Source organism: Pygocentrus nattereri, chromosome 7 (genome assembly GCF_015220715.1).
Source record: "Pygocentrus nattereri isolate fPygNat1 chromosome 7, fPygNat1.pri, whole genome shotgun sequence".
Lineage (NCBI taxonomy): Eukaryota > Metazoa > Chordata > Actinopteri > Characiformes > Serrasalmidae > Pygocentrus > Pygocentrus nattereri.
Window position 1 is genome coordinate 32,438,404 of NC_051217.1, and position 23,994 is coordinate 32,462,397.

General features: G+C 39.9%; 1 protein-coding gene across 2 annotated transcripts in view; it reads right to left on the minus strand.

The window, feature by feature from the left end:
• The window catches only part of ripor1 (RHO family interacting cell polarization regulator 1), an 88,362-nt gene that overhangs the window by 40,090 nt on the left and 24,278 nt on the right, over positions 1 to 23,994 (minus strand). Inside the window, exon 1 of one of the 2 annotated variants that reach the window (XM_037540102.1) lies at positions 22,770 to 23,255. The exons of the other annotated variant lie outside the window; for it this stretch is intronic. The gene's annotated coding sequence lies outside the window, so the exon portion shown is untranslated. Of the gene's footprint in view, positions 1 to 22,769; positions 23,256 to 23,994 lie in introns of those variants that run through there. 2 annotated transcript variants of the gene reach the window in all.

Consider the following 23,994-nt stretch of genomic DNA (forward strand, 5'->3'; position numbering starts at 1 on the left):
GAATGAGTCAAATTTCACTGATGTGAAACAGATTTCATTCTCTCAAAGTTTAGTTCACTTAACAAAGGCAGTCAGTAAATAAACTGTAATACCTAGTTTTTCCATTACATTCAGAGGTTTTAATGTTTCAACACATTTAAAACATGGACAACATACAGGTAGGGAGGACGTTTCACAGACAAAGGTGATCTTTATCAGGGCTGAGCATTCAGGGCAATTCCCTGTGTTGTCATAGCTTATGAGTCATATGTTGAATGCCTTTATGCCAGTTAATTAAAAAATTAGTCAAAATTCTAAGGGAATCATCATACGTATATAAATATATATGTATGTAAGATGCCACGTTTTAATGTCCGATACAAATACAGATACCGCAACTTCAAAAATCTGCTGATACCTCTCTTAAACAAACAAGCTGTCATAAATTTTCTGGACGCACTTTTCTTAACCTAGACATCTCACACTCAAACTGTGAAACAAATATTCCCTAAAGAAAGAAATACATATCTCATCACATGACTCATGACACGCAATACCACTGGTACTTTTCATCTAAACGTTTTCACACACAGAACTTCAAATGAACACACACATCATTCAAAATGAAATTTAAAGTGCAACACTATGCAAAAGTTTAGTTAAGCATTTATGTGATACTTAAGGCTAATGGATTACATCAGATTATACTATAAGTATTGGACTGATACAGATACTGAGTATCATATCAGTGCACAGCAAGTGTATACAAACCGCTGCTATCGGAACAAAACCTCCAAAATGGTAAGTTTACAGGAGAAGAAAAAACATACTTTACTTTTAATGTAAGTCAATGTAACCTGACAGTAATTTTGGGCCATTCATCATAAACTTCATCCACAATGTAAACGACAACAGGCATTTTCAAACGACTGTCAAAAGCTAAAAAGTTACAAATATGCCCACATTTATTGTTTTATTGTCCTGTATAATATTTGTCATGTTTTATTGTTCAGAGTGTTTATTTTCTGGTGTTTATATTTTATATATTATTATATATATTATATATATTAATATAATAATATATATATATATATTATATGTTATATTTTCTGCACTTGTTTCACACTATTGTGTATCTGCAGTTTGTAAAGTCCTCTGTAATGCACTGCTGCTGTGTGGTGCAGCGTTGGGCCTGAAGAATGACATTCTGTTCCAATGAATATAGCATATATGGAGAAATGACAATGAAGATTACTTGATTTAAAAAAAAAAAGGTAAATGGAAAATTTTAAAACCTAGTCAAAATATCTAATAATATTTCTGGTAGTTTTATCCAGTGAATGTGTCTAATTCCAGTGACAGACAGCCTAATAATAATGTTGATAATATTGCTTGTTTCAAGATGTAATGCTATTTCTTGAAACAAGTTATCCACCAATAGAATTAGACAGCTGGAAACATAAAACAACTTAAGTAAAATCATCTATATGCTTCTACTGTATTTACTACTGTGCTGACAATTTAAAAATAGAAAAACTTCACGTAGGGATGTGCACGGTTACTCGAGTTCTTGTGCAAGCCTACATAAGCCATTTCTCACAACAAACTGACATGTTGGAAATGCCACACCATCCACGTTGTGCAGGAGACCACAAATCATCACCATCAACCATCGCTCTGGTTAGCTCTAGTGTTAGCTCTTAGTTCATGTGAACAGGCCCCCTACACATGCCTCATTTGACAAAAAACCTACAGGTTTAATCCACATTCAGTAAACAATTTCTCTTCCCTTCTCTAATTTTGCATAATAAAACGTTTTCAAATGCATAGCTCTATCTGTTGCCAAATTAGTATCAGTTAACATCAGCTATTAATGGTATCCAAAGCTTATTTACAGTTAACTACCCAAACATCCATTCATTAACTCTTTTAGAAACTCAAATATCAAAAGTAGTCATGCACATTCCCAATTCCAACTAATTTTTTAGGAGTTGAGTAGTTTTCAATATGTGAGACAGCTGACAAAATGAATCTGGAGAGGGGAATGGAGAAAATAAAGCTTTTGGTAATGAAAGCCTGAAGACAAATAACTTGTGCCAACATATTTATCGCAAAGATACACAGAGCTTGAGAGCTATGAGGAAAAATGATAATAAATCACATCATTCAATGTTTGTGGATGGTTTTTACATATTTGGACAATTCAGACTGTCCCAAGTGCAGAAGCCAGCCCCAGAGCCTGTAACATATTATACAGCCAGGAAAAAGCTGTTGAGTTGACTAACAGAAAAAAACACACATTTTTTTACACACGTATTTTGGGCTTGAAACAAAGTACATTATGACTTTTATGACATGTCTGAAATAATATACAGCTGTATCTCGCTATCCTACTGAAGAAACAGCTCTCTTTGATCAGACACCAGAGCGCTCTATGCAATACTTCTCATTAGTTCAAGCTGAAAGCAACAGTTACCAGCATACACAACATTACAGTCGTCAAGCCATAAGGAATGAAATACAGCAGTTAGACACCAGCAATGCAGAGCTGTTATGACACTGGATATGTCTAGACGCAGACAAGTGTTTGTGTGAGTGAGTGTGTGAGAAGGAGCCAGAAGAGCTTGCATGACTGGCTTTATGTAGCACACTATTTTGCATATAACAAATCGGCCTAAGGGTCTTTTTCGATCGACTCTTATGGTCTACCCAAACAGAGGGTGCACTGTCACACAACACTTAGAAATACTGGCCCTTTCTTTAGAGTGAAAGTGAATTATTTTTCTTAACTATTTTCTTTACTAAGCTTTATTCACCGTGTTGTTGCTATAGGTGTGTGATGTTGATTTTAGTGTGTATGCCTTTGTATGAGGAGTGCATGTTCAGAATCATCCAAGAATGGAATTGGCTGATTTTCATGCCAAACAAGCAATAAGCAAATAAGGTAATATATTTTTATCATAAAAAACACAAAAAATATGATCAGCGCACCGTCTACTGCTTTGACAATAACCATTCATTTAGAAATGAACGGTCTCCTGGGGGACATAAATGTAAATTCAATTCAGTTCAAATCGATCCAACTGTCCTTTGACCAATCTGACATATTGGATTATGTCTCAGAGGAAGAAAATACAAACATGCGGCACAGAATTTGCTTTCAAGACTTTTCACAGTAAAGTTGTCAAACATAAGTTCATCTGTTGCTGTGGAAATACAAATTACTACTTCTAATTTTAATGCCCTTCAGATGAAAAATAGTCAGTGCTCATCCACTGTTTCTCCAAAGGTAATTAATAAGGACTTTGTATCCTCTTTGCTGCAGTAACAGCCTCTACTCCTCTGAGAAGGTTTTATACTAGACGTTGAGGACTGAACTGCATTAATCGTTGAGCATTAGCAATGTCAGGTACTGATGTTGGATAATTAGATCTGGATTTAAAAAATGCTCCAAATTATCACAAAGGTGGAGCTCCATCACTCCAGAGAATGCAGCTGCACTGCTCCAAAGCCCACAGCCAGGGGGAGCTTTATAGCCATCTAGCTGACACTTAGCATTTGGCAGGGTGACCTTAGGCTCATGTGCAGTTCCTCAAGAGTGCCTTTATATGACAATTATATAAGCTAGGTATGGGCAGTTGAAAGCTCTGTAAGCAGTGGGTGTATCTTAAGCCAAATTCAGTAATTAAAAGGAGTGTCTGGACATTAAAACCATGTGAGTATCTGAGTATCACTGAGCATAAAGCTTTAAGACAGATTCAGCTATAATTACTTATACCTGCATTGCACATATAGCTGGTGTTCTTTTATGTTCAATTAAACCTATTCATAAAGTTTGTTAGCTCTCTGCTGCCACATAAACACAGACGTTTACATGTGCGCCTGGGGACTATTTTCTTGTTAAAATTATTATATAGATTATATCATCCTTATCCCTTCCACATGAATGACACATACTCATGGTCAGCTGCAGCTTAAACTTACTTTCTACACTATATTTGGCTTCTAATCTTTTAACATGAACTGATTTATTGAAAATCTTGAATGAAAATTCAATATTAATATTAAATAACACTGAACAATAACATTGCCCTGTGATGGACTGGCGACCTGTCCAGGGTGTATCCTGCATCCGCTCAATGACCGCTGGGATAGGCTCCACGACGCCCCCGCAACCGTGAGGGAGAAGTAGCTTAGGAAATGTGTGTGTGTGTGTTTTCACCTGTCATTTTGAAAATTGCGAAAAAGTGTTGGTGCGAGTTCATGGATATTCCTTCTCTTTAAATGATGCACAACAACAAAACTTGTGTGCTATAGCTCCCCTTTATGGAGAGACTTTAGAACGCCAGACATGCACAAGTGAGTGAGTGGGTCCACACGCTGAAATAAAAAAAACAAAAAAAAAAAGCTGTTTTCTCAAGTGACAGTCACTCTGGAATTCAGCTATGGATGCCTGAGGGAAATCACTAATCATCCCCCACAAACCCCTGAACCACCAAGACACTTAAGATGTATGTACAATTTTGACAATTTACCCTCAGATTACTCAGACACAATTCACACAACCACAGCCTAATGGATTATTAATGCCCTGTAATAATCCATTGTTATAACTGCAAAAGGCAGTACAACTTTACACATACATATTATTAAATACTATGTACCAAGCTGTCTTTAAAGAATCATCATCAGGTTACTTCAATCAATGCTAAATAGCAGCAATATTCAATTACGCTGCCCTATCGGCCAGGCCTACTTACATGCAGTCCTGCATGTTTTCCTATGTTAACACTAGACAAAACAACCATGTCAGATGTAGCCTACTCCAAGCACGAACTAGCGCAAACCTCAATTCAGTGTCTGACTGGAGAAGTGCTGGTGCAAAGAGCAGCTGAGTTTGATGGTGGTGGATGGTGATTGGCTGTGGTCTTGATAGGGTAGTTGCCGTGGCGATTAGTAGCCTGTCAGCATTAGTAAGGCTGGAGAAAGAAAGCCTGTCACAGTGTGTTACCTGAGAAACTGCTGCAGCACCGCAGAGCTGCCTGTCTGCTTGTCTAACAGTCTACGGCTGTGTTTGGGTGGCTTGAGTTGACAGTAAAATCACCCCATGAATGCAAATATGACCAGACAAAGAGATACGAAGAAACAAAAACAATCAGTTGATGCATTTCCTGCATCTCATTCAAATGTCCCATTCTTAGATGCCTGCTTATTCATACAAAACATCTGCACCATTCCCTATACCACATGCGTCAAAATCTAGTCCTCGTGGGCCAAAACACTGCTCACGGCCTCATTAAACACACCTGATTCAGCTCATCAGCTCATTAGCAGGACCTTCATGAACTGAATTCAGAGCATTAGATGAGGGTAAACGCTAATCTCTGCAGCACTTTGGCCTGAAAGGTCCTCAGTTTGACATGCCTGCCCTAAACTGAGCCTGTTACCATGTAAACCCATTCAAATGATTTCTACCCTCATGCAAATCATAAACATGAGATCTCACTCCTTTCATTGAAAAGCTGATAACAGCAAGCACAACAGCAGGTGTCAAACAGTAGGTTAGCCAGACAGAAATTACGAGAAACAGTCTGGCTAATCATTTCCTCGTGTAACACGCTTCTTACCGATATGATGCTATATTTATGGAGTCTTTATAGTGACTGAGGCAAACTACCTTTAGAGCAGAGGGTGACATCAATGATTTACATGCATTATAGCACTGTCTAAGCTATAAATAGTTCTACAGTGTTAAGATACATGAAGAAAGGGAAATTTCTTCAGCTGCTGAAACCACAGAATATAGCTGCAAAATAGTTTATAGAGACTTTCTGAGACTAGTAGAGCTTCAACACAAAAAAAATTCATCAGACACTTTTACAAACTTCTGAACAGCCCAACTTTTGTGATGTACACTTTATGAATGGGGCAAAGAATGTCACTAAATTAGAAACATCTCCCGTGGACTTGCTGGTCACATTCTGCGATCCTCTGCCTGACAAAACTGACCAACAATGAATGGTGCAGGGCGGCTGAAAAACTGCACCTAACAGATGGACTGCAGTGTATAAGAATATAAATATATCACGTATATAATATACTTACATTGTAAGTCCACTTACTATACATGTTTACAAGGGATGCATCGATATGGGAAACGTGGGCTGATGTCAATTAAATTAATAACATGCATTTATTTTACAGCAGTAACTCAGCATCACTAAAACATCCTTCTCATCCAGTAAACAATACAGTCAACACATCAAATTTCAGTTTGAAATGGTTGTCTTTAAGCAAATCTCTGCCGATATCAATATGATTCAAATATTAGCGTACATCCTTAAGGTGTACAATTATACCTATATAGCACGTGGCAGGGCTGTCAACTGGGCTCAGAACTGTAATTTTTGAGATTGAAAGAAAATGTTAACTGTAATTAATGCCTTTTTCCTAAGACAATGTTCAGTGTCCTAAATCCACAAGAGGGCACTACTAAATACCAAGCATCCTTCAAAGCTCACCTTATTATAAACAAGTTGTTTTCAAGCTGGGGGCTGTGAGGAAAAAGGAATGCAAGCCTACTCAGACAAGTCTACAAGAATTTTCCATAAAATCTCTAGAAAAGCCATGCACTCATCAAGTATAGCTCAAAAGTGTCTAACTGGCGTCAAAAGTACGTTTTTTTGAGCATTCTGTGGATAACATCAACACTGAGCAACTGCAAGTTTCTTTACAAAGAAAGCATAATTACACCTGTGCAACTGGATTGAGTTCACTGTGATACATATGGTGTAACATAAAAGGTCTTGAAGTATCGTGATGTTATATTTTTGCCAAATTGCCCACCCCTACCGGCTTTTTCAAGAAAAACTAAAAGTGGATTGATTTGATTTTTTATTGCCACATAATGTCATGGTAATTGTATCCAGTGTAACAAGATGTAATTCAACTCTGCGTACAGCACAACACACGTAAACATACAATATAATACATATACTGTAAACAATATATGACACAATACACAGTATACATGATTTAACATCATGTATCATGAAAAATTGCAGTTTTTTCATCTGTGCATTCTTAACGTAAGCATGTATGTGTTAAAACTGCATTACTATCTGACACTTGTCATTTTTGAAATCTAGAAATCTTAGACTACATTTACACCACTCAGAAGAGATTAATAATCTTACAACAGTAGGAGAAAAGCTAAATTGCTCTGCTCAAAATGTTTAAGAGTTTTAGTTTACCTCCTTGTCAATCAAACGTGTTAACCCGCCTCCTGTTTTTTAAGCACAAATAGCTGAAAAAGGTGCTGTCTGAAGACAGACTTTTGAAACACATTATGAAAGCTTGCATTTGTCAGAAACTGTCTGCCAGCGGAGGCAGCCCATTCAGTTACCGCAATGATAACATATTTCTACCTAAAGGCATTAAAAGTGGATACATTGCTTTATTCGTGGCTGATTTGCCACAGAGCTGTCAGATGATTCCAAGTATTCACATACATTCGCATTAAATGCCAAGAAATGGATGTTTTGTTCATTTATGATAAGCAACGGCATGTTCCTCTGTGCATTTGCCAATGTGTGTTTCACTATCGTAACATTTCTCCAGGCGTGGAATATTTTGGGAGCTGCTGCAGAGCTAGAGACATTTTCTACATTTGAAATGCATCTCATTTTCTACCTCTGAATGTGCTTTTTTTCAACACTGACATCCATAAAGCACAAGGTGAGTTTACACATATACTCCTAAACACTGCACTCTGAGCCATGATGACTCTGTGCTGCAAGCTATTCATGCAGTTCAAGAAAGAATTTATAGCAGTATGAGGAATGCCAGAATAGATCTGTTAGCTGACTGAACTGACTCAACTGTGTTGGACTACTACGAGCTCCTGCACTGTGTTCAGACGGGGCAGTTCCATGAAGAAAAAAAAGTCCTTTTTCCACACACGAAAATCATTTGATACAAATCACTAAATGAAACCATCTTGTATGAGTGGAAAAATATCCTCAGCTACCTTCCACGCGGCCTCGGCATGTGGAGGGTAAAACTGTAATGAGCTATGAAGGTGTAACAAGGGAGAAGGGATCCTTGACCAGCAGCTGCTGACAAACTGATAAAGGGATGGAGATGAGGATGAAGCCTAGAGGATGAGGAAAGCGCAGCAGCATCTGCGAGCGAGAGCTGAGCTGAGGTGGTTATCTCTCCAGCAGCAGCAGCAGCTGCTGTCTCCTCAGGACAGAGAACCACTGGGGAGCAGAGAATGCCCTCAGATACACCTGAGCCCAAGCTACAGACAGAAGCCCTGACACATATGCTCACTTCTTCCCTCACCATCTCCTCTTAACCATTCTCAGCTCCAGGGTTTCTCCACTGTTTTTGGAAGTAGGCTTTTGTTCTATATTTATATTCAATTTTACCTTCTCAAAGAATTGGCAGTGTTTAGCTGGGAATGTGCAGGATGGGAAGTTTTAAATTTCCTGTTGCTCTCTCTGACAGACACACCTATTCATATGCATATTTGACACATCTTTGTAAGCCTGTTAATGTCTAGTAAAAGCTACAGTATGTATATTTCTGTTTAAAGTACTAGTATTACTCAGACAGGAGACAGGAGAGAAATGCAGCCTGAAATAATAAAAGCTAAATCAGAGGCATCAGGTCAGATTTTGTGAGACTTCTCAGAACACGCAACACACTTTTACGTATTAACGTCACATGAACAGGCTCAAAAATATGTTATTTCTCAAATGCAAAAACAACATTACAGTGATGAAGATGATGATAATAGTAGATCATTCACTTACATCCTCGGAAGACAAGTCCTGCAACAAGGTTTGACTGAGCTCTCTTTGAATAATCTTTCAATGCGCTGGCAGAGGTCCAAAATACATTCCATGTCACAAAACGTTGCACGCAATTCCATATTTCTAGCAGAGCAGTGCTGGGAAATATGACCACATTTATCATTGTCATGATTAATGACAGCTGAATTTCACAACATGCTTTTCTGAGTATATTGTGGATGTTGTCAGTCATTTTAGATCACTGACCAATTTCAGGTTTTACTACAAAGAGAGCACAGTAAGTTCTCTTTAAATAGATTTAGAACAGCTGATGAATGTTGAACGCATGTCATCATGCTCATATTTCTTGACAATTCAATTACTTAATTAGGCTCATTTGGACTACAACTTTTAAACTCTTTCAAGTACATTTGATTCATCATAAGCTGTGCTGTGCTTGAAAAGTACTCCACTAATCTGCCCAATGCACTCTGCATTTTTAAAGTATGCATTTAAGGGAAAAAACTCTCAGCTTTGGGGCAGAGCACCACAAAAAGTACACATCATCCACAGCTAACCAAATCAATACCAGAAACTCATTCAACATAGAAGAAAAGCTAAATCTGAAAAATGCTTTTCCATTTATTGTCATACTATATGTCCAAAACACATTAAATGTTTATGCAATATTTTAAATCGCTGTTTTGTGTTGACTTACTAATCAAATGCATCAAACTGTTCCTTCCCTCGTAAGTCCTGCTGCTTTTTAAGCATGCAGTATGCCCCCTTAATTTCAGTATGTGATCAGCCCTACTTCAAGCACACATCCGAAACACAGTATGAAAACTAGTGTTTTTCAACCACCACCGCCTGATCTCATTCCTACAACACAAACAAGCTGAACTGAATGAGAGGTGACTCAGACCTGACTCCTACTTTCACATCATGGTCAGCTGTTCACTGAGAACAACTCAGTATCTACCCTTAAATTAAGTGACTACTACTTCTTAAAAGATAAGGTATTTGGTGGAGACTGTACAGAGCAGGTGTTAAGGTTAATTGAGGTTGTGTCCATATTTTCTTACAGTACACTGATCCTACAGTGTATTATTTACACTTACAGGAAGTGACATGTGGCTTGCTAATGAAGCAGGTAAACAGGTGGAAAATCCTACTGCAATCTCTCTAAACACACACACACACACACACACACACACACACACACACACACACACACACACACACACACTTTGTACAGGTGACTTACTTCAGAACACGCATAAAAACCATGGCACAACCGGACAAGAATATAACTAATGCCTTTAGGGCCTCACTCAACACCACTCGTTTACTGCCCCTTCTTATTCTTCAGAGGACACATAGCTCCCATAGTCTACATGCCAGTCTTTCTTCAAAAGTCCCAGTGAGACTGCAGGCAGCCCCATCCCCAGATTACAACATCAGGAAAAGTTGTAAGAGCAGCCACTGATAAAAAACTCACAGAAGTCATGAAATCAAAGTCAGAGAAAGTACTGAAAGCAGCAATTCAATAGGGAATGCTGTTACAGTCGCAAATGTAGCAAGCAGGTTTTATTAGCTTCATGTGCTGACTAACACAGTCCTTCAGTGTGCTTGGACATTCCAGGACTAATCTTCAAAAGACTCCAAAAAGGCAGCTTCCATAGAAAACAAATGGACACCTGTAACAATATATTTATTACAAACAGAAACATGCCTAAAAAAAACAAAAATGCTACATTTACAATACAAACTTTATAGGGTCTTATAAATGACATACTACATAATATACACATAATATTTCCATAATGTAGTCTAGTCAGAGAGTGGTATCTCCTTACATTCCATTTCTTTAACGTGCACAATAACCCTGTTGATTAACAATCTGCCAAAAGTGTTTTGCCTCCTTCAGGGTCTGCCTAAAGGCTGATAAGAGCATGAGAGAGTGAAAAGAAGAAAGTAAGCCTGCTGGACCACCATCAGATTTTATTTACTGCTCCTGCTCTAAATGAGCAAAACTGTTTTCCCTGCCTGGCACTGAAAGACTGAAACCACATATTCCAAAAGTATTGAAAATCCTTAAAGCCATTATGCAGATAAGAACCAGACCAGAGCTCCAGTTTCACCCTGTCCAGTCATCCTGGGTACAATAACAACAGTGTATACAATGATGTTTAAACTGTTTTGGGAGGCTTCAAGGCAGATTAACTTGTGTGTATAAACTTCATGACTGTAAAACAGGGTAATACAATGTGTAGGTGTCAGCTATACACATGGACTCTAAATTCAGCAATGTTTAATTCAAATACTGTTTTTTAATTCGCTTTATACATTTTTTGTGTATTTTATCATTTTCTACCACTATAATGCTAATTTCCTTTAGCCTATCAATGTACATTCCTATGTAATATTAATATTAAGCTAACAGTTGTGTCTGTTCACATTTTTAAACATGCAGCTTACACCTGGACGAATAAAGCTTTGCAAAGATTTGTTTTGCATGTCAGGATCATAGTTCACTTAAAGAATCACTTTACTTTGGTTACAGAGCTTATGATACATATACATATTTTTTTGACCACAGATATGGTACTATGCACTGTGTGTCTGAGTGTATGCATGCATGTGTTAAAACTGTGCATTACTATCTGACATGTCATTTTTGAGAATGACGTAACATATTACGAAAACATAATGAAAAGAAAAATGTAATGTAAACAAAGTAATAAAATATGTTTTGTTGTTCTGATTGTTCTGGGACAGTCCTGGAAAATCTTAGTCTAGAGCTCTGTATGGCTATAATAAGTACAATAAAATCATATAATAATGTAGAGAACTCAGATTTGTGAAGTCTGTCCCCAACTGACCTATTTGACATCTAACCACAACCTGCACAAACAACAGGATCAATCTGCAATGGATAAAATATAGTAAAACACACACACACACACATATATGTACATATATTAGAAGACACCAAGCTTATATTCATCTTCCTGTGGATCAGCCCAGCTGATGGTAACCATCCTAGCATTAGACCCCCATGAACCCAAGACTTCTAGTTTAATCCCCAGCTGGTCATTAAGTAGCTTAAGAGTCACTTGATGCTACAGCAGTATAGTCAGCCATACTGCTGCAACAGAGTGCAGCATAGAAATACAGACATACTTCCATAAAATGTTCATCGCTATAATTGCATGTTCATTTTTATAAGGGCTTAAAAAGTAACAGCAGAAACAACGGACTCTTACTACAAGAACACAGCAAGACCACTCGACTACCTCCAATTAATATGAAACATCATTTTAATATACTGCTAAGCAGTCACTCTCCATGTAGCACCAACAATGACTTGCACCACTCTCCTGGACGGTCTAGGATCATTCATATGTTATTACTTTGTTTAAGTGAAATGCTATGAGGTCCAGCAATCTACGCTTTCACTTCTTTTCTTTAAACCCAAAAGTACAGGAGAAATTCACAGCATCTAATCACTGCCTGTAGGAAGCTCCTGTGAAGATGAAGAAAAAAAAAATATCATAACCATAAACTTTTCACCCTGCTTTTTATCTCCCAGTGGAGGCTCCCTACAGAGCGGGTTTAAGACGGAACAGCACATCCTGCGGCCAATCTCAGTCACAGCCACACTTCAAAAGCAATGCTAATTCAGCAGCTACAGGGAAAAGGGCAAGTGGATCAGCTAAGAAAAGTATGATTCAAAGGCAGGACCAAGCTGCTCGTTTGTATGCGCGCTTAAATCTCTGTGTGAAAAGAACTTGGTGGCAGAAGAATCTTAGCACATAAGAAAGCGAGCAAACTGGCTAACCAAACGGCTATCTTCTTAAATCCAGATGCAATTGTGTGTCTTACAGCGACATCACTGCTGTGATCTCTGACCCTCCTCACACGTCCAAATCTGTGAGTTCTTTATGGGGTACAGGTGGTCTTCTGCAATTCCCCTCTGTAATCAATAAAGTATTCTGATGATTCAGGCCTTTGTCATCTTTCTCAAATGAAAATACAAAAGTGTACAACATCATGAGATTTATAAGACCTAACAGCCAAGGCCAAAGTTCCGCATGTGGACTAAAATGACCATCTGACTAAAATGACTAATGCTTTTCTAAATTTAGCAGGTTATTTCAGACCTTGGCCCGGGCAGTCTGCTCTCAGTCCTTTTTCTTTTTGGAATGAGAAATTTCCATTCTGAAATTGTTAGCACCCGCCACAGACATTTCAGTCACTAATACAATTAAAGGATGCAAGCAGATTGTTTATTTAGTGCCAAAAGTGTCCTGTTGCTGGGAAGAACTCATTCATATTCAGAGCGGCATCTCACAGAGGGGAATGCAAGTGGCCGTGTTTTTTTTTTTTGCCATAATTTTTTCCCCTTCCTCATTTCCTCTCATCCTTTTTCAATAAACAAGAGGGGGGATTATCTTAGAGCTGAGGGGTTAAGGGACAGTACACTGGACGGAGAAGGATCAGACACGGAAATCTTCACTTCCCCTTTATTCTCATACGTTAGTGACTGCAAGACCAGACTACTTTGGATTCCTCCATTACATGAATTTGGTTCAATAGTGAGGTCAGACTGAGCCCGAAGGCCTGTAGTGCAAAGCTCATAGTTCAATGTGTCCAAACAAGGCAGACAATCTTACAGTCAGGGGAGCATGCCCTGGTGCCCTATGCTGCCAGTAATGTGTGATGTCGAATGTGCCCAGTCTGTGTACAGACTATGCTAAGTAACAGGAAGAGTCAGTCAGGCCTAGTTGATATGAAAAGAAATTTTTTTTTACTGATTTTGAAGATCTAAAAATTCCAGTAACTGATAATCATTTAATATGGTAAACAATGCACCAATAAAGCAAACTCCAACAGCTTTACTTAAACAGCACTTACTGAATGAGATGATTGTTTCAATTGTCATATTAATAAACAGCAGAAACTCTTAAAATAAAATTATATAAATACTGTTGTGCAGAAGGTGGCTTCCCTGATCTCTCTAGTTTCTTTGGTTTCTAGAAAAATCAGATAATAATTTTATCAGTTTGTTTCATAGTAAAGTAAATTAACATACTGATGATCAAGACCGGGAGTTAAGTATGACGACATTATAGTGGATTACAGAATAAATGATGGAACACAGGAATAACACAGATCGGAACTGCTTCTAATGACTAGTGAAAAACCATATCCATGACTTAATAATACAAAGAGCAAGAGTGGATGCGAGCACACCAACACTCAGATTTCATCAAGACGACACTATCCGAACATGGATGACCATCAAAATGAGAAAATCATAGAGATACACTGATCTGAAAATTGTGGGCTGATGCCCATTTCCAATACTTTTCATGTGCATATCTGCCATACAGCATGAGCATTTATAAAATTGAATATTACAGATAAATGTAACATTTATTACAAACACAATAACATTTAGCTTACAGTTGCCCAGGGTTGCCTAGACGTGCTGCTCTTCCAGAGTACAGTAAATACATCAAATATAAGTTTGAAAAAATGGTCAAATCTAAACTCCTGTCTGTGACTAAGAATTTATCACAGTATCTTTGTTACGTACCCACAAAACGCTCACGTAACAATCTTTTCACAATGTCATTTCCCATCCCTAGAAAATCACTGCACTAATTGTTCAAGTATGTCCAGAGAACGTGCTGAAGCTGACAAAAATGTTACAGCTGTCTTAAATCACTATATCATTAGCAAATTCTCCAGTTCAGAATAAAAACACTTTACAGGTTGCCCAAAAATACTTCTACCAACATGCAGAAACAACACTGCCCAGAGAACAAAGCCAAGTTTACCACGGACAGCTTCTGTCACAGAAACTCACTGAGCAGGGTCACAAAGTGCTTTAGTCAAATAAAAGAAAACACATTAATGCAGAAGAATGACATGAAAGAATAAAACGTGTGTAGCTTCAAGCTCTGTGGTGCATTTTCCAAGTGCCTTGGCCAACAGTTAGCAGCGCACAGATGCACCCACTCAAGGCACAATGCATTCAGTAACTATTTATTATTTAATAAAGGGGAAAATTATGATCATCAGTCCTATATCGGAATTGAACTGATAATTACAAATGATAGCCTGATGCTCCTGCACATGCATTTGCTGCACCTCATTCATAAATTATAGCGTGAATTTGTTTAAAACCAGAAATAAATCAAGGTTCAGTTACTACTATCCATATAGAGACTCCATATTGCTGCATCACTACCCCTACATTTTCAGGCTCCAATCTCAGCTGTGACGTCTATCCACCACTGTTTTTAGTAACTAGTAATAAGAGTGCTTTGCATGTTCCGTCTGACTACATTCTGCATCTGTAAGAGTTACTAAACTGATAGTTAGTTGTAGTTATGGAAAAAACAACCAGCAAAAAGGCTTAGTTTTAGTTACTGTAGGCTTTTTTTTAAGCGATAGCACTAGTTTTAGGAGACTAAAAATTCAGTAGTACAAAAATTTAGCAGCTCACAGAAAATTCAATTGAAAATGTTACATTAATCAAAAACGACCAAGAGAAATCAGCAAGGTTGAGCAGGATGAGTAACAAAGGCCAGCGATAGATGAGTTAATTGTAGACCTGACCACTATAAGGCCCGTCTTCTACAGCTAACACTTTTTTCTGCGCAGTGGAAAATATGCTAACATCTTACTGAAGTAACACTAAGAACCCAGAAATATCATTTTATTGTTTCTGGATCTAGCTAACATCAGCTGAGGTACATGGCGAAGAAAGCAATAAAGCCACTCTACCTCTTCCTTCTCAATCATGACATTGGAATGATATCAAACATTGGTAACGCTTTCAAGCTAAGACACTTGATATTTGTAGTAACTAAGAGTATAAAACATCAGAACATAAAACTGACATTTGAAAATCCATGTTTCACTGAATTTCTGACTTGTATGTTTTCCTGTAACGAAACGTAAAAAATAGCCTAACAGAGACTTCAGTATTGCAGTACTGGCACCTAAACTAGTACTTGAGTACCAGTGCACATCCTTACTTAGGACAAACTGAGAAAACAAAGATACAGTTTGTTTTGGGGATTTGGAGACCTCTCTAGTGGAACTGTGTTATTGCATGTAACAATTTGGGGCCCCCATCCCGAGCAGATTAATCTGATGAATGCTAGTGCATTGAAAGGGCATTCAAAGAGAATTCAGTCCAAACATGGTATGTACCTTCCTTACTACTCTAGATACAATATTTTAGAACGTTTTTCTTCTCCTGACTGAGAAATGCTACTTATTTCACCTTTAACAAAAAATGTTAAAGTGCAGCTTTACAATCTTGTGAGCTATAACACCAAGGAACTTTCTTTGATTAAACTGAGAGAAAAAATGGGTCTAATCAATAAAAAGTGCAAAAAAGCTTCGTATTGTGTCATTCTGAGGTCAACAATCCACAGCACACCCCTATTCTCTTGCCTCTACACAAGGTTGGCATGTGTAATCTGATTATCTGAGCGAGCAGACCAGCAAGGTGCCATGAACCTGCCAAAACACGCAGGCTTTTGTCCATGTCCTCTAAAAGCAGCCACGGTAGATGCTAACCAACCACAAGGAAGTGACACGGCTCCTTTTGGGGGTGGGGGAAGAGGGAGATGAGCTGAAGGAAAGACACGGTTAGTCATTCACTGAATGACTTATGTCAGAAACACCTGTGTGGCTTGAGTGTACGTTTCCTGTGTTTGGTAGAACAGAACAAAACTCTGGATTTATTTACATGAAAACCGTTAATGACAAAGGTCGCTTAGTCATCGTCAGACGGCTGCAAATGTTACAAACATCAGCATCACCATTCCATGAATATACAACCAAACTGGAGACGTTCTACGTTTATTCTCGGGTTTTGACACAGAAGCTCTTGTGTGTACGCAGACATTTTGGTGCCGGAAGAGGAATTACATAATGATTGAAAGCATATACACTGCAGCATAATAAAATGTATTCTAGGTGCTGTTTGTGTACGTGTGTGGTTTCTCTGTGGTTTGAACCTACCATGTGTGTGCCCTGGGAGAGAGTGAGTCACACGGAGCAGCTGTATGCTCAGCCTGTCTGCCTCTCTTCAGCACTCGCTCCATAATAACACACCAGCCGGGCAGAGGGTAATGACATGCTACAGAAATACACTCCGCTGTCACACGCTGGACAACACACACAGCCCTGAATCAGCACTCACCCCAGAATTACATACAGCACAGCACACACACTCACAGAATGAGTACGACTAGACTCCGCACATCAGATATTCACACGGCCATGAGCCATTTTTAGACGTGCATTTGATGATACGCTGCCACTGCTATAATGACAAACAGTCTAAACACAAAGTCCGTGCAGAGCTGAGCGTGAGCCGGGCATGAACTACATGACTTACGAAATCCTAACATAGAAAAGACATTCTCTCTCATTTGAAGGGCAAATCCATCAATTATTAGAAATTTCTGTATAATTAAACTGTTAAGATGTAACCAAAGTCTTGTTGTTTTGACATGAAACGTTCCAGTCTAAAAAAAACTTGATGATACAGAGCTGCTCACAATAGTGACTGGAACCAGACGCCTGGTCTCTGAATTCTACCTCACTAAACGTAGTGACATGGACATGGTTATGAACACATGCCTGATGCCCAAGTTATAGTTTTGAGGAAAGATTTTGGACTAAAATGGTGTTTTAAAATACACAAAGTGCAGCAGCTCCTCTAGTGTTACACATATACTCCCCTTTGCCTTCTTCCTCTCCTCTAGCTGTCTCATTACAGGATTCATGAACATTTTGAAAATACTGAAATGCCTCTAATCACAAGGCCAAAGATCTACTATTTTCTCCTCACATTACCAGATCATCCATGCTGTCAATGACTTTCAATCAAGCTCCCAAAAAAATCACCTCAGATTCTTCCAGAGAAATGAAAATTAGAGATAAATCAGGCTAGAAATCATGTAGTGTATGCACAGCCTTAATCTGCCACACTGAGTTATGGGTCTAGTGCAACTCCTCCACTCACTCCAACTGCGTTGTGTGTTCATCTTAAAATGCTGCCACAAGACACTGGGAGATTAATTCTTAAAAAAAGTTATGGTAAAACAGGTGGGTTGGAAGGGAGGAGTATGAGGTAAGTCTTACTGCCTGAATGAATGGAAAAAATGCAATAAAACAGAGAGCGGCCACCTTCAAAACAGAAAAATGGGGGCAGAGAGAGAGACAAGGAGTTTCACAGCAACAAATCTCAGTCAACAAATGACAGCAGACAAGTAAGACTTCCCTGAAAAAAAGAGACAATCCTCCATGGTGGCTTATGAATCCAGCACAGATCTGTGGCTGCATAAAACTAATAAAAACTTTGGCTGCGGCTGATTTTTTTCCACTCCTTTAATTCTCATTTTGGAGATAAACAGGATTTCTAGTGATGATACACTTATAGAGCTTTAGAATAATTTCCTATAATAATAATTTATCATGAAACAGAAAGTTTCTCATTGTATATGTGGTCAAACTACTGCTGTGTGTCAGCTGTGTGTTCTACCAATGAAAGTAACATCTCACCTTAATGACAGCGTCTTTCTCAAACATGCTTTAAGTAGCCACAGCAGGACACTGATAGACCTGCACACTTCATTAGCACTGCTACAGTGCATGCACCCAAATGCATGAGGCTAAATGTCCATGATTAGCTGCGGCGCTAGGCTTTCATATGCCTGTCATACTTCGTAGCCATCATGGTCTTCTCTGTAGAGCCCTGTAATTCCTGCAGCTTCCTGTTTATTCAGTAGCTGGAACTGATACAGCCCGGCTGGAGTTTTACTTCAGCAATCGAGCAGAAAGTTATGCTTATGGAGCTCTGTATTTTGAAACTGAAACTGGATTGCGGGTTTTAAATTGTGGGCCGAGTTCACCACATCACGAGATGAGAAAAGTGTTGTTCAGATAGAAAGGTTACATAAAGTCAAGCTTGCGCCGAATAAGAGCAAGAGAAAACATTAGTGGATAGGCCTGGAAACCACTTACTGTGTAAACACGCTATGTAAGCAAACTCATTAACTGTACTAATAAGACGTTCCATATACTTTATGTAAATATGTACATCGAAAGACAATGAAAGACAAGGAGAGAGAGAGAGAGAGAGAGAGATGGAAATGAGGAAGATGTTTAATTAGCTCTTGTGACAGTAGCTCCTGTGACGGGCAGGAAGTCACAAGAAACACATAGGAAGCCATCGACCGCCCAAGGCCCTTGTGACTTAGAAGACAGTCTGTTAGGAGAACAGTGGCAGAGAGTTAGCAGATGGGCTGTGTTCATGTGCGAGAGAATAAAAACCTTCAGTTTTCTGGCTAAAGTCTCATTATAACTACTCACAGACCAGCAGGCAGGTGCGTGCGACAGTAGCAGCGTTATTCTGTCCCACACAGCTCCACTCAAAACACTCAAACTGAGTCTTTCTTTGTGGGAGTCGAATCTTAGTACCGCTTATAAAAAGATAATAGCCATCCACCGTACTAAACACGAGAGATGCTATAAACAAGCCTATTCCTATGAAGACAAACATCCTACAGAAAGGAATGAGGAAGCAACATTGTAATCTCTGTAGTACCGTCAGTAAATCTTAGATTAAGTGTGTAGTCTTGAGGGTTAAGACTGAGGTTGCACAATATATCGTCCGCAGAATGAGAGCAAGAGGCTTCCATCATGTAGTCACTGCTCTATTTCAAGTCTAACGTAGTAATATAATTATTGCATGAGCACTCCAAATCATGCAGCCCTAGTTAAAACCAGAAGTAACAGGGTTCATATATAACAGTGAGGTATGAGTTTAGTGAGGCCTGGTGTTTTGCCTCATGAGGTCCTCCTCAGACTCCAAAGCCCAGAGGTTCTTTTCAGAGCAGCCAGATAGGACAGGGTGCCCTTCCTTCTGGGGAAGACAAGAGCCTCTTTATAAGCAAGAGGAGCAAGAATAAAGGGAAAGACAAGAGGGTAGAAAGAGACAGTAGAGACAGAGGTTAAATGAACTTAAATGAAATATTTCCGAAGACATGCAAGTTAAGAACATACCACATGAAACAGATGATGTACCTGTTACACAAAATGCATGAAGTGGGGTTTGTTTTGTTTGATTTGAAGTCTCTGAGGGCACAAAAGGAGTCATCAGCCATTCTGAGAGCCAACAGGATCAGGCACATTCTGCAGGCTCTGAGGGGCTGCCACTGCTGAGCATGCAGCCAGCCATCAGCAGTTACAAAACTACACTATATGTCCAAAAATTTGTAGATACCTGCTTAACCAACATTTCTCCTGAAATTAAGATTATTAATAAAACAGCATTTGTTCCCCTTTGCTGCTGTAACAGCAATTTAGCCAAAGACGAGGCCTAATGCATGTCTTGGAAATTGGCCCTAGATATTGGAAAACTGTTGTGAGGACTTGATATTTGGATTCCTCCACAAGAACATCAGTGGGGTCAGGTACTGGTGCTAGATGATTAGTTCTGGATCAAAAGTGCCAGTCCAACTCATTCAAGTTACTCGATGATGCTCCACCTTCTTATTACTACTCTATTACTGTTCTATTATGCCGTTCCACTGCACGACAGTCCAATGCTAGAGGGCTTTACAGCACTTTAGCCAAGGTCTGGCATTGGAACCTCACACTCAAGTGCAGCTTCTCCAGAGCATCCCCTTCTAAAGACAATACTTTTCTATGGAGCCTGCAGTGCAAGCAGTGTTTATGCAGTTGAAGTGTCATCAATAGCTGCAGTAAAGCAGTTGAATTCACTAATTAGAAAGGGTGTCTAGATTATTTTATACATATAATGTACATGCTTGGCGCATCCAAACATCCACACATCAATTGGCTAATAAATTTCTGATTTGTTAAACATGATTAATTTGGTGATGATTTAATGGCTTAGTGTGAAAATAACAATCTTAAGGGTGGCACATCCATAGATCAATACATCTGCTAAGAAACAATTCTTACTTTAATAATCTTATTCTGACTCCACTTAAGTGACACATGTAACAAAAAATAGCTCATGAAATTTTACACTACTTTTTATACCACACATAACACAGCAATACTACAACCATGCACTGAGAAGACAATATTCCATTAATCAATCAAGTCTGTAACTACACAAGACATCAAAGTGCTATGGAGGTTTAATGAAACATCTTAACTAGCAAAATCAATAAGAGTGCATATATCCATCCATATCAGATGGTCCATAATCAGTGAAGTGGCCTGTCAGCTGACACCTATCAGTAAGCTCTCACAAGCACAAGCTCATCGAACAGGCGGTCTCCACGCGCAAAACGGGCATGTGATCAGCAGGCCACTGTCTGTATGTAAGAGACTAAATACCTCCTTGTCTACAGAAGGCTGAAGGCTGCCCCCCCCCCCCCCCCCCCCCCCCCACACACACACACACACACTTTCCCCCCATATCCCTTTCATAATTGTTTTTCCTTGATCAACCCATTAGCCAAATTAGGCCCCTTCATCATGGCTGGGCCACGCACAAAAGGCGGATTGTGCAGTCTGTGATGCAGCCCACAGGACTAAGGTTTCTAAAGAAGTGTTCCCACACTCTGTTCTGCTCAGACTGAGGGGACAGCTGGGACAGGGGTATAGGGCGAGGCAAGAGGCAGGACACAAGGCCGTCATATCCTCATTAGTCGCTCTCATCCGACTCAGAAACAGCACTGCTGGCTGTCAGGCTTTGGATATAAAGCAAAGCACTTCTTACTTCTGGCAGTTTGGGCTTTGAACGAGGAGCAAAGACATACTCCGCATCTCTGGTTTCCTTCAGTGAGAGCGGTTAGGGAGAGCCTGTTTAGCACATGGAAGGGCCCATCTAGCAGCCTTTTGGCTGGTTAAATCCTAAATAGTTGAAGTCAGAGCATTTCTGATTCCATGTGAAGGGAGTCTGATGGAGTAAATTGGCCTTCACCCTTTCCCTCACTGACTATTCGTCATTAGAATAAGTCTGAATCTTTGGTTGATGGCTGTTCTCATACATATTCCCACAGAAAGCCTTTCATTACCACTCAGACTCACTTAATGGGGGCATAATGAGTCCTCATTTCCAAACATGTTGCGGGTTCCCACGGATTAACATCCAGTTGAGGACGTGAGCCTTCTGATAACTTGCATACAAAAGTCATGGCTGACTTCAGACTGAGAATGTAAACAGTTCAGGAGAAGAGTAGTGAGAGCCTGCATTCCCTCGCATGGATAAAAAAAAAGCCAACAGAGGGATTAGATTGTGGGGGATTAGCCGCCATAGAGAATGAGAAACTCTGTGGCCTGAAGTGGAGCAAAGAGCCTTGAAACAAACCCAAAAGCTGGTCGAAATCGTCTCCCTGTGCACTGTCTCCCGTTATCACTCAAAGCTCACGGCTTTCCACTAAATCTGCTCACCTCGAGCTTCTGGCCAGCGCTGACACTGCCAACTATACAATACTCGCTCGAAACTGAAAACTGGAAATTTGTCATTAATACCCGTGGCCAGCCGACATTTCTGTCACATCCATTACAAACAGCAAACAAAGATTTCTTTGTCATCAACCCGAGCCCTGCTCCTCTCCTCTCCTCTCAGGCGCTCACCGAGCAGAGCAGCACCATCTCCTCCACAAAACCAACGGCCTCGCATGACGAAACTGTCCAAACACGCCAACAAAAACGTGTCACTCGAGTAATGAAAGGTTAATTTTGTCCCGTTTCTCTCTGCCTGTATAACCAGTTTCTCTTCAAAACGACCTCTCTCCCCCTCTCTCTCTCCCCCTCTCCCTCTCACTGGAGCACAGAACTATCACGCACAGATTTTCCAGCTCTCCTAAACCGCTCACCAAGTCAAAAACAGAGCCCGTCTCTGAGAGGCACAGCGCATTTACGTTATTTCTTCAGCTAGTTTTCCTCAAAGCAGTAATTAAAACCACATACATGTCTGCCGCCATCGGGGTAATTCCAAATAATCCGTGTGAAGAGGAGAAAATTCAGACGAGGAGCACCAGACGAGTTCTCACGAAGACCGTGAAGTAACGCTAACGTTACGTGGAAACGTTTCCGCTGCAGAAAGTGAACTGCGCGAATTCCCGCTCCTCAGCCTTCTCCAGAGTCACTTTCCCTACTGCAGGCGAGGCTCTGGGCTCTTTCCCGTCGGTTAGCCTCTCATGAGGGGTGTGGACAAACCAGCGCACACACTACTGAAAAGATGTCCATCCCCACCAGCACCACGTCCACTCTCTCTCTCAGCCGGCGAGGAGGGTACGGCTCTCAGACAGAGGGGGGGGGGCTGAGCAGAGCCGAGCACAGCTGCTGGATACCAGTGTGCTCTGTCCTCAGCTCAAAACCCACGAAACGAGAGGAAACCTTTCTCTGAGCACATGGTTGGCTGTACTCCGAGGAGAAGACCCTCACATACGCGCACTGGCGACAAACGACTCGGGGACGAATCGGTTCTTTGGATTTGCTTCTTTTTCAGAAAGCTGGCGAACCGATTCACACGTGCGCCTGAATCAAACTTTTCTGTGGCATCGGCACACATCCTTTACGGCAGTGTTAGAGGCTGAGGACTAAAATTGACCTCGAATAGCACTCTGTTACTCTTTAACCCACGCCATTAATATATTGTATTACATACCTGTTATTAAAACACCCCCTCTGACGTACTCACATTTCCTCTCTGTATACTGACATCTTTTCGTTAGATGTTTGTGCATTGCGATTACAGAGTACAAGTGGCAATATGAGATTCGCTCAATAAACGCAAAGTACATGCAGTTGACAAGATTGTAAGTGTGTAGCTCTAAATCCCATGAATAAAAACTGATTCACTGAATCGGACATTCGACTCATCGAAACAGACCGTTTGAAAGAATCGTTTCGTTGCTCTCGCACGCATTGCACGGCGCTTATAGAGGGGGAGGGGAGAATGGGAGGGTCACTGGAGTCTCGTTTCGCCCCTTTCTCAAGTGAAACCTGGGGGCACGATCCTCAAAGCAGTTCCCACTTCTTAACAAGCTAAAATCTTAAGTTTTAAGAAACATGTATATGGAACTTCTGCTCCCAGCCGTCACGTCAAGTGAAATCAGTGTTTAGTGGCGGAGAATATCTTCCAAGATGAGGTTTGGGGTCCAGCGTAACCATGTGCAATGCTTGAAAGTGA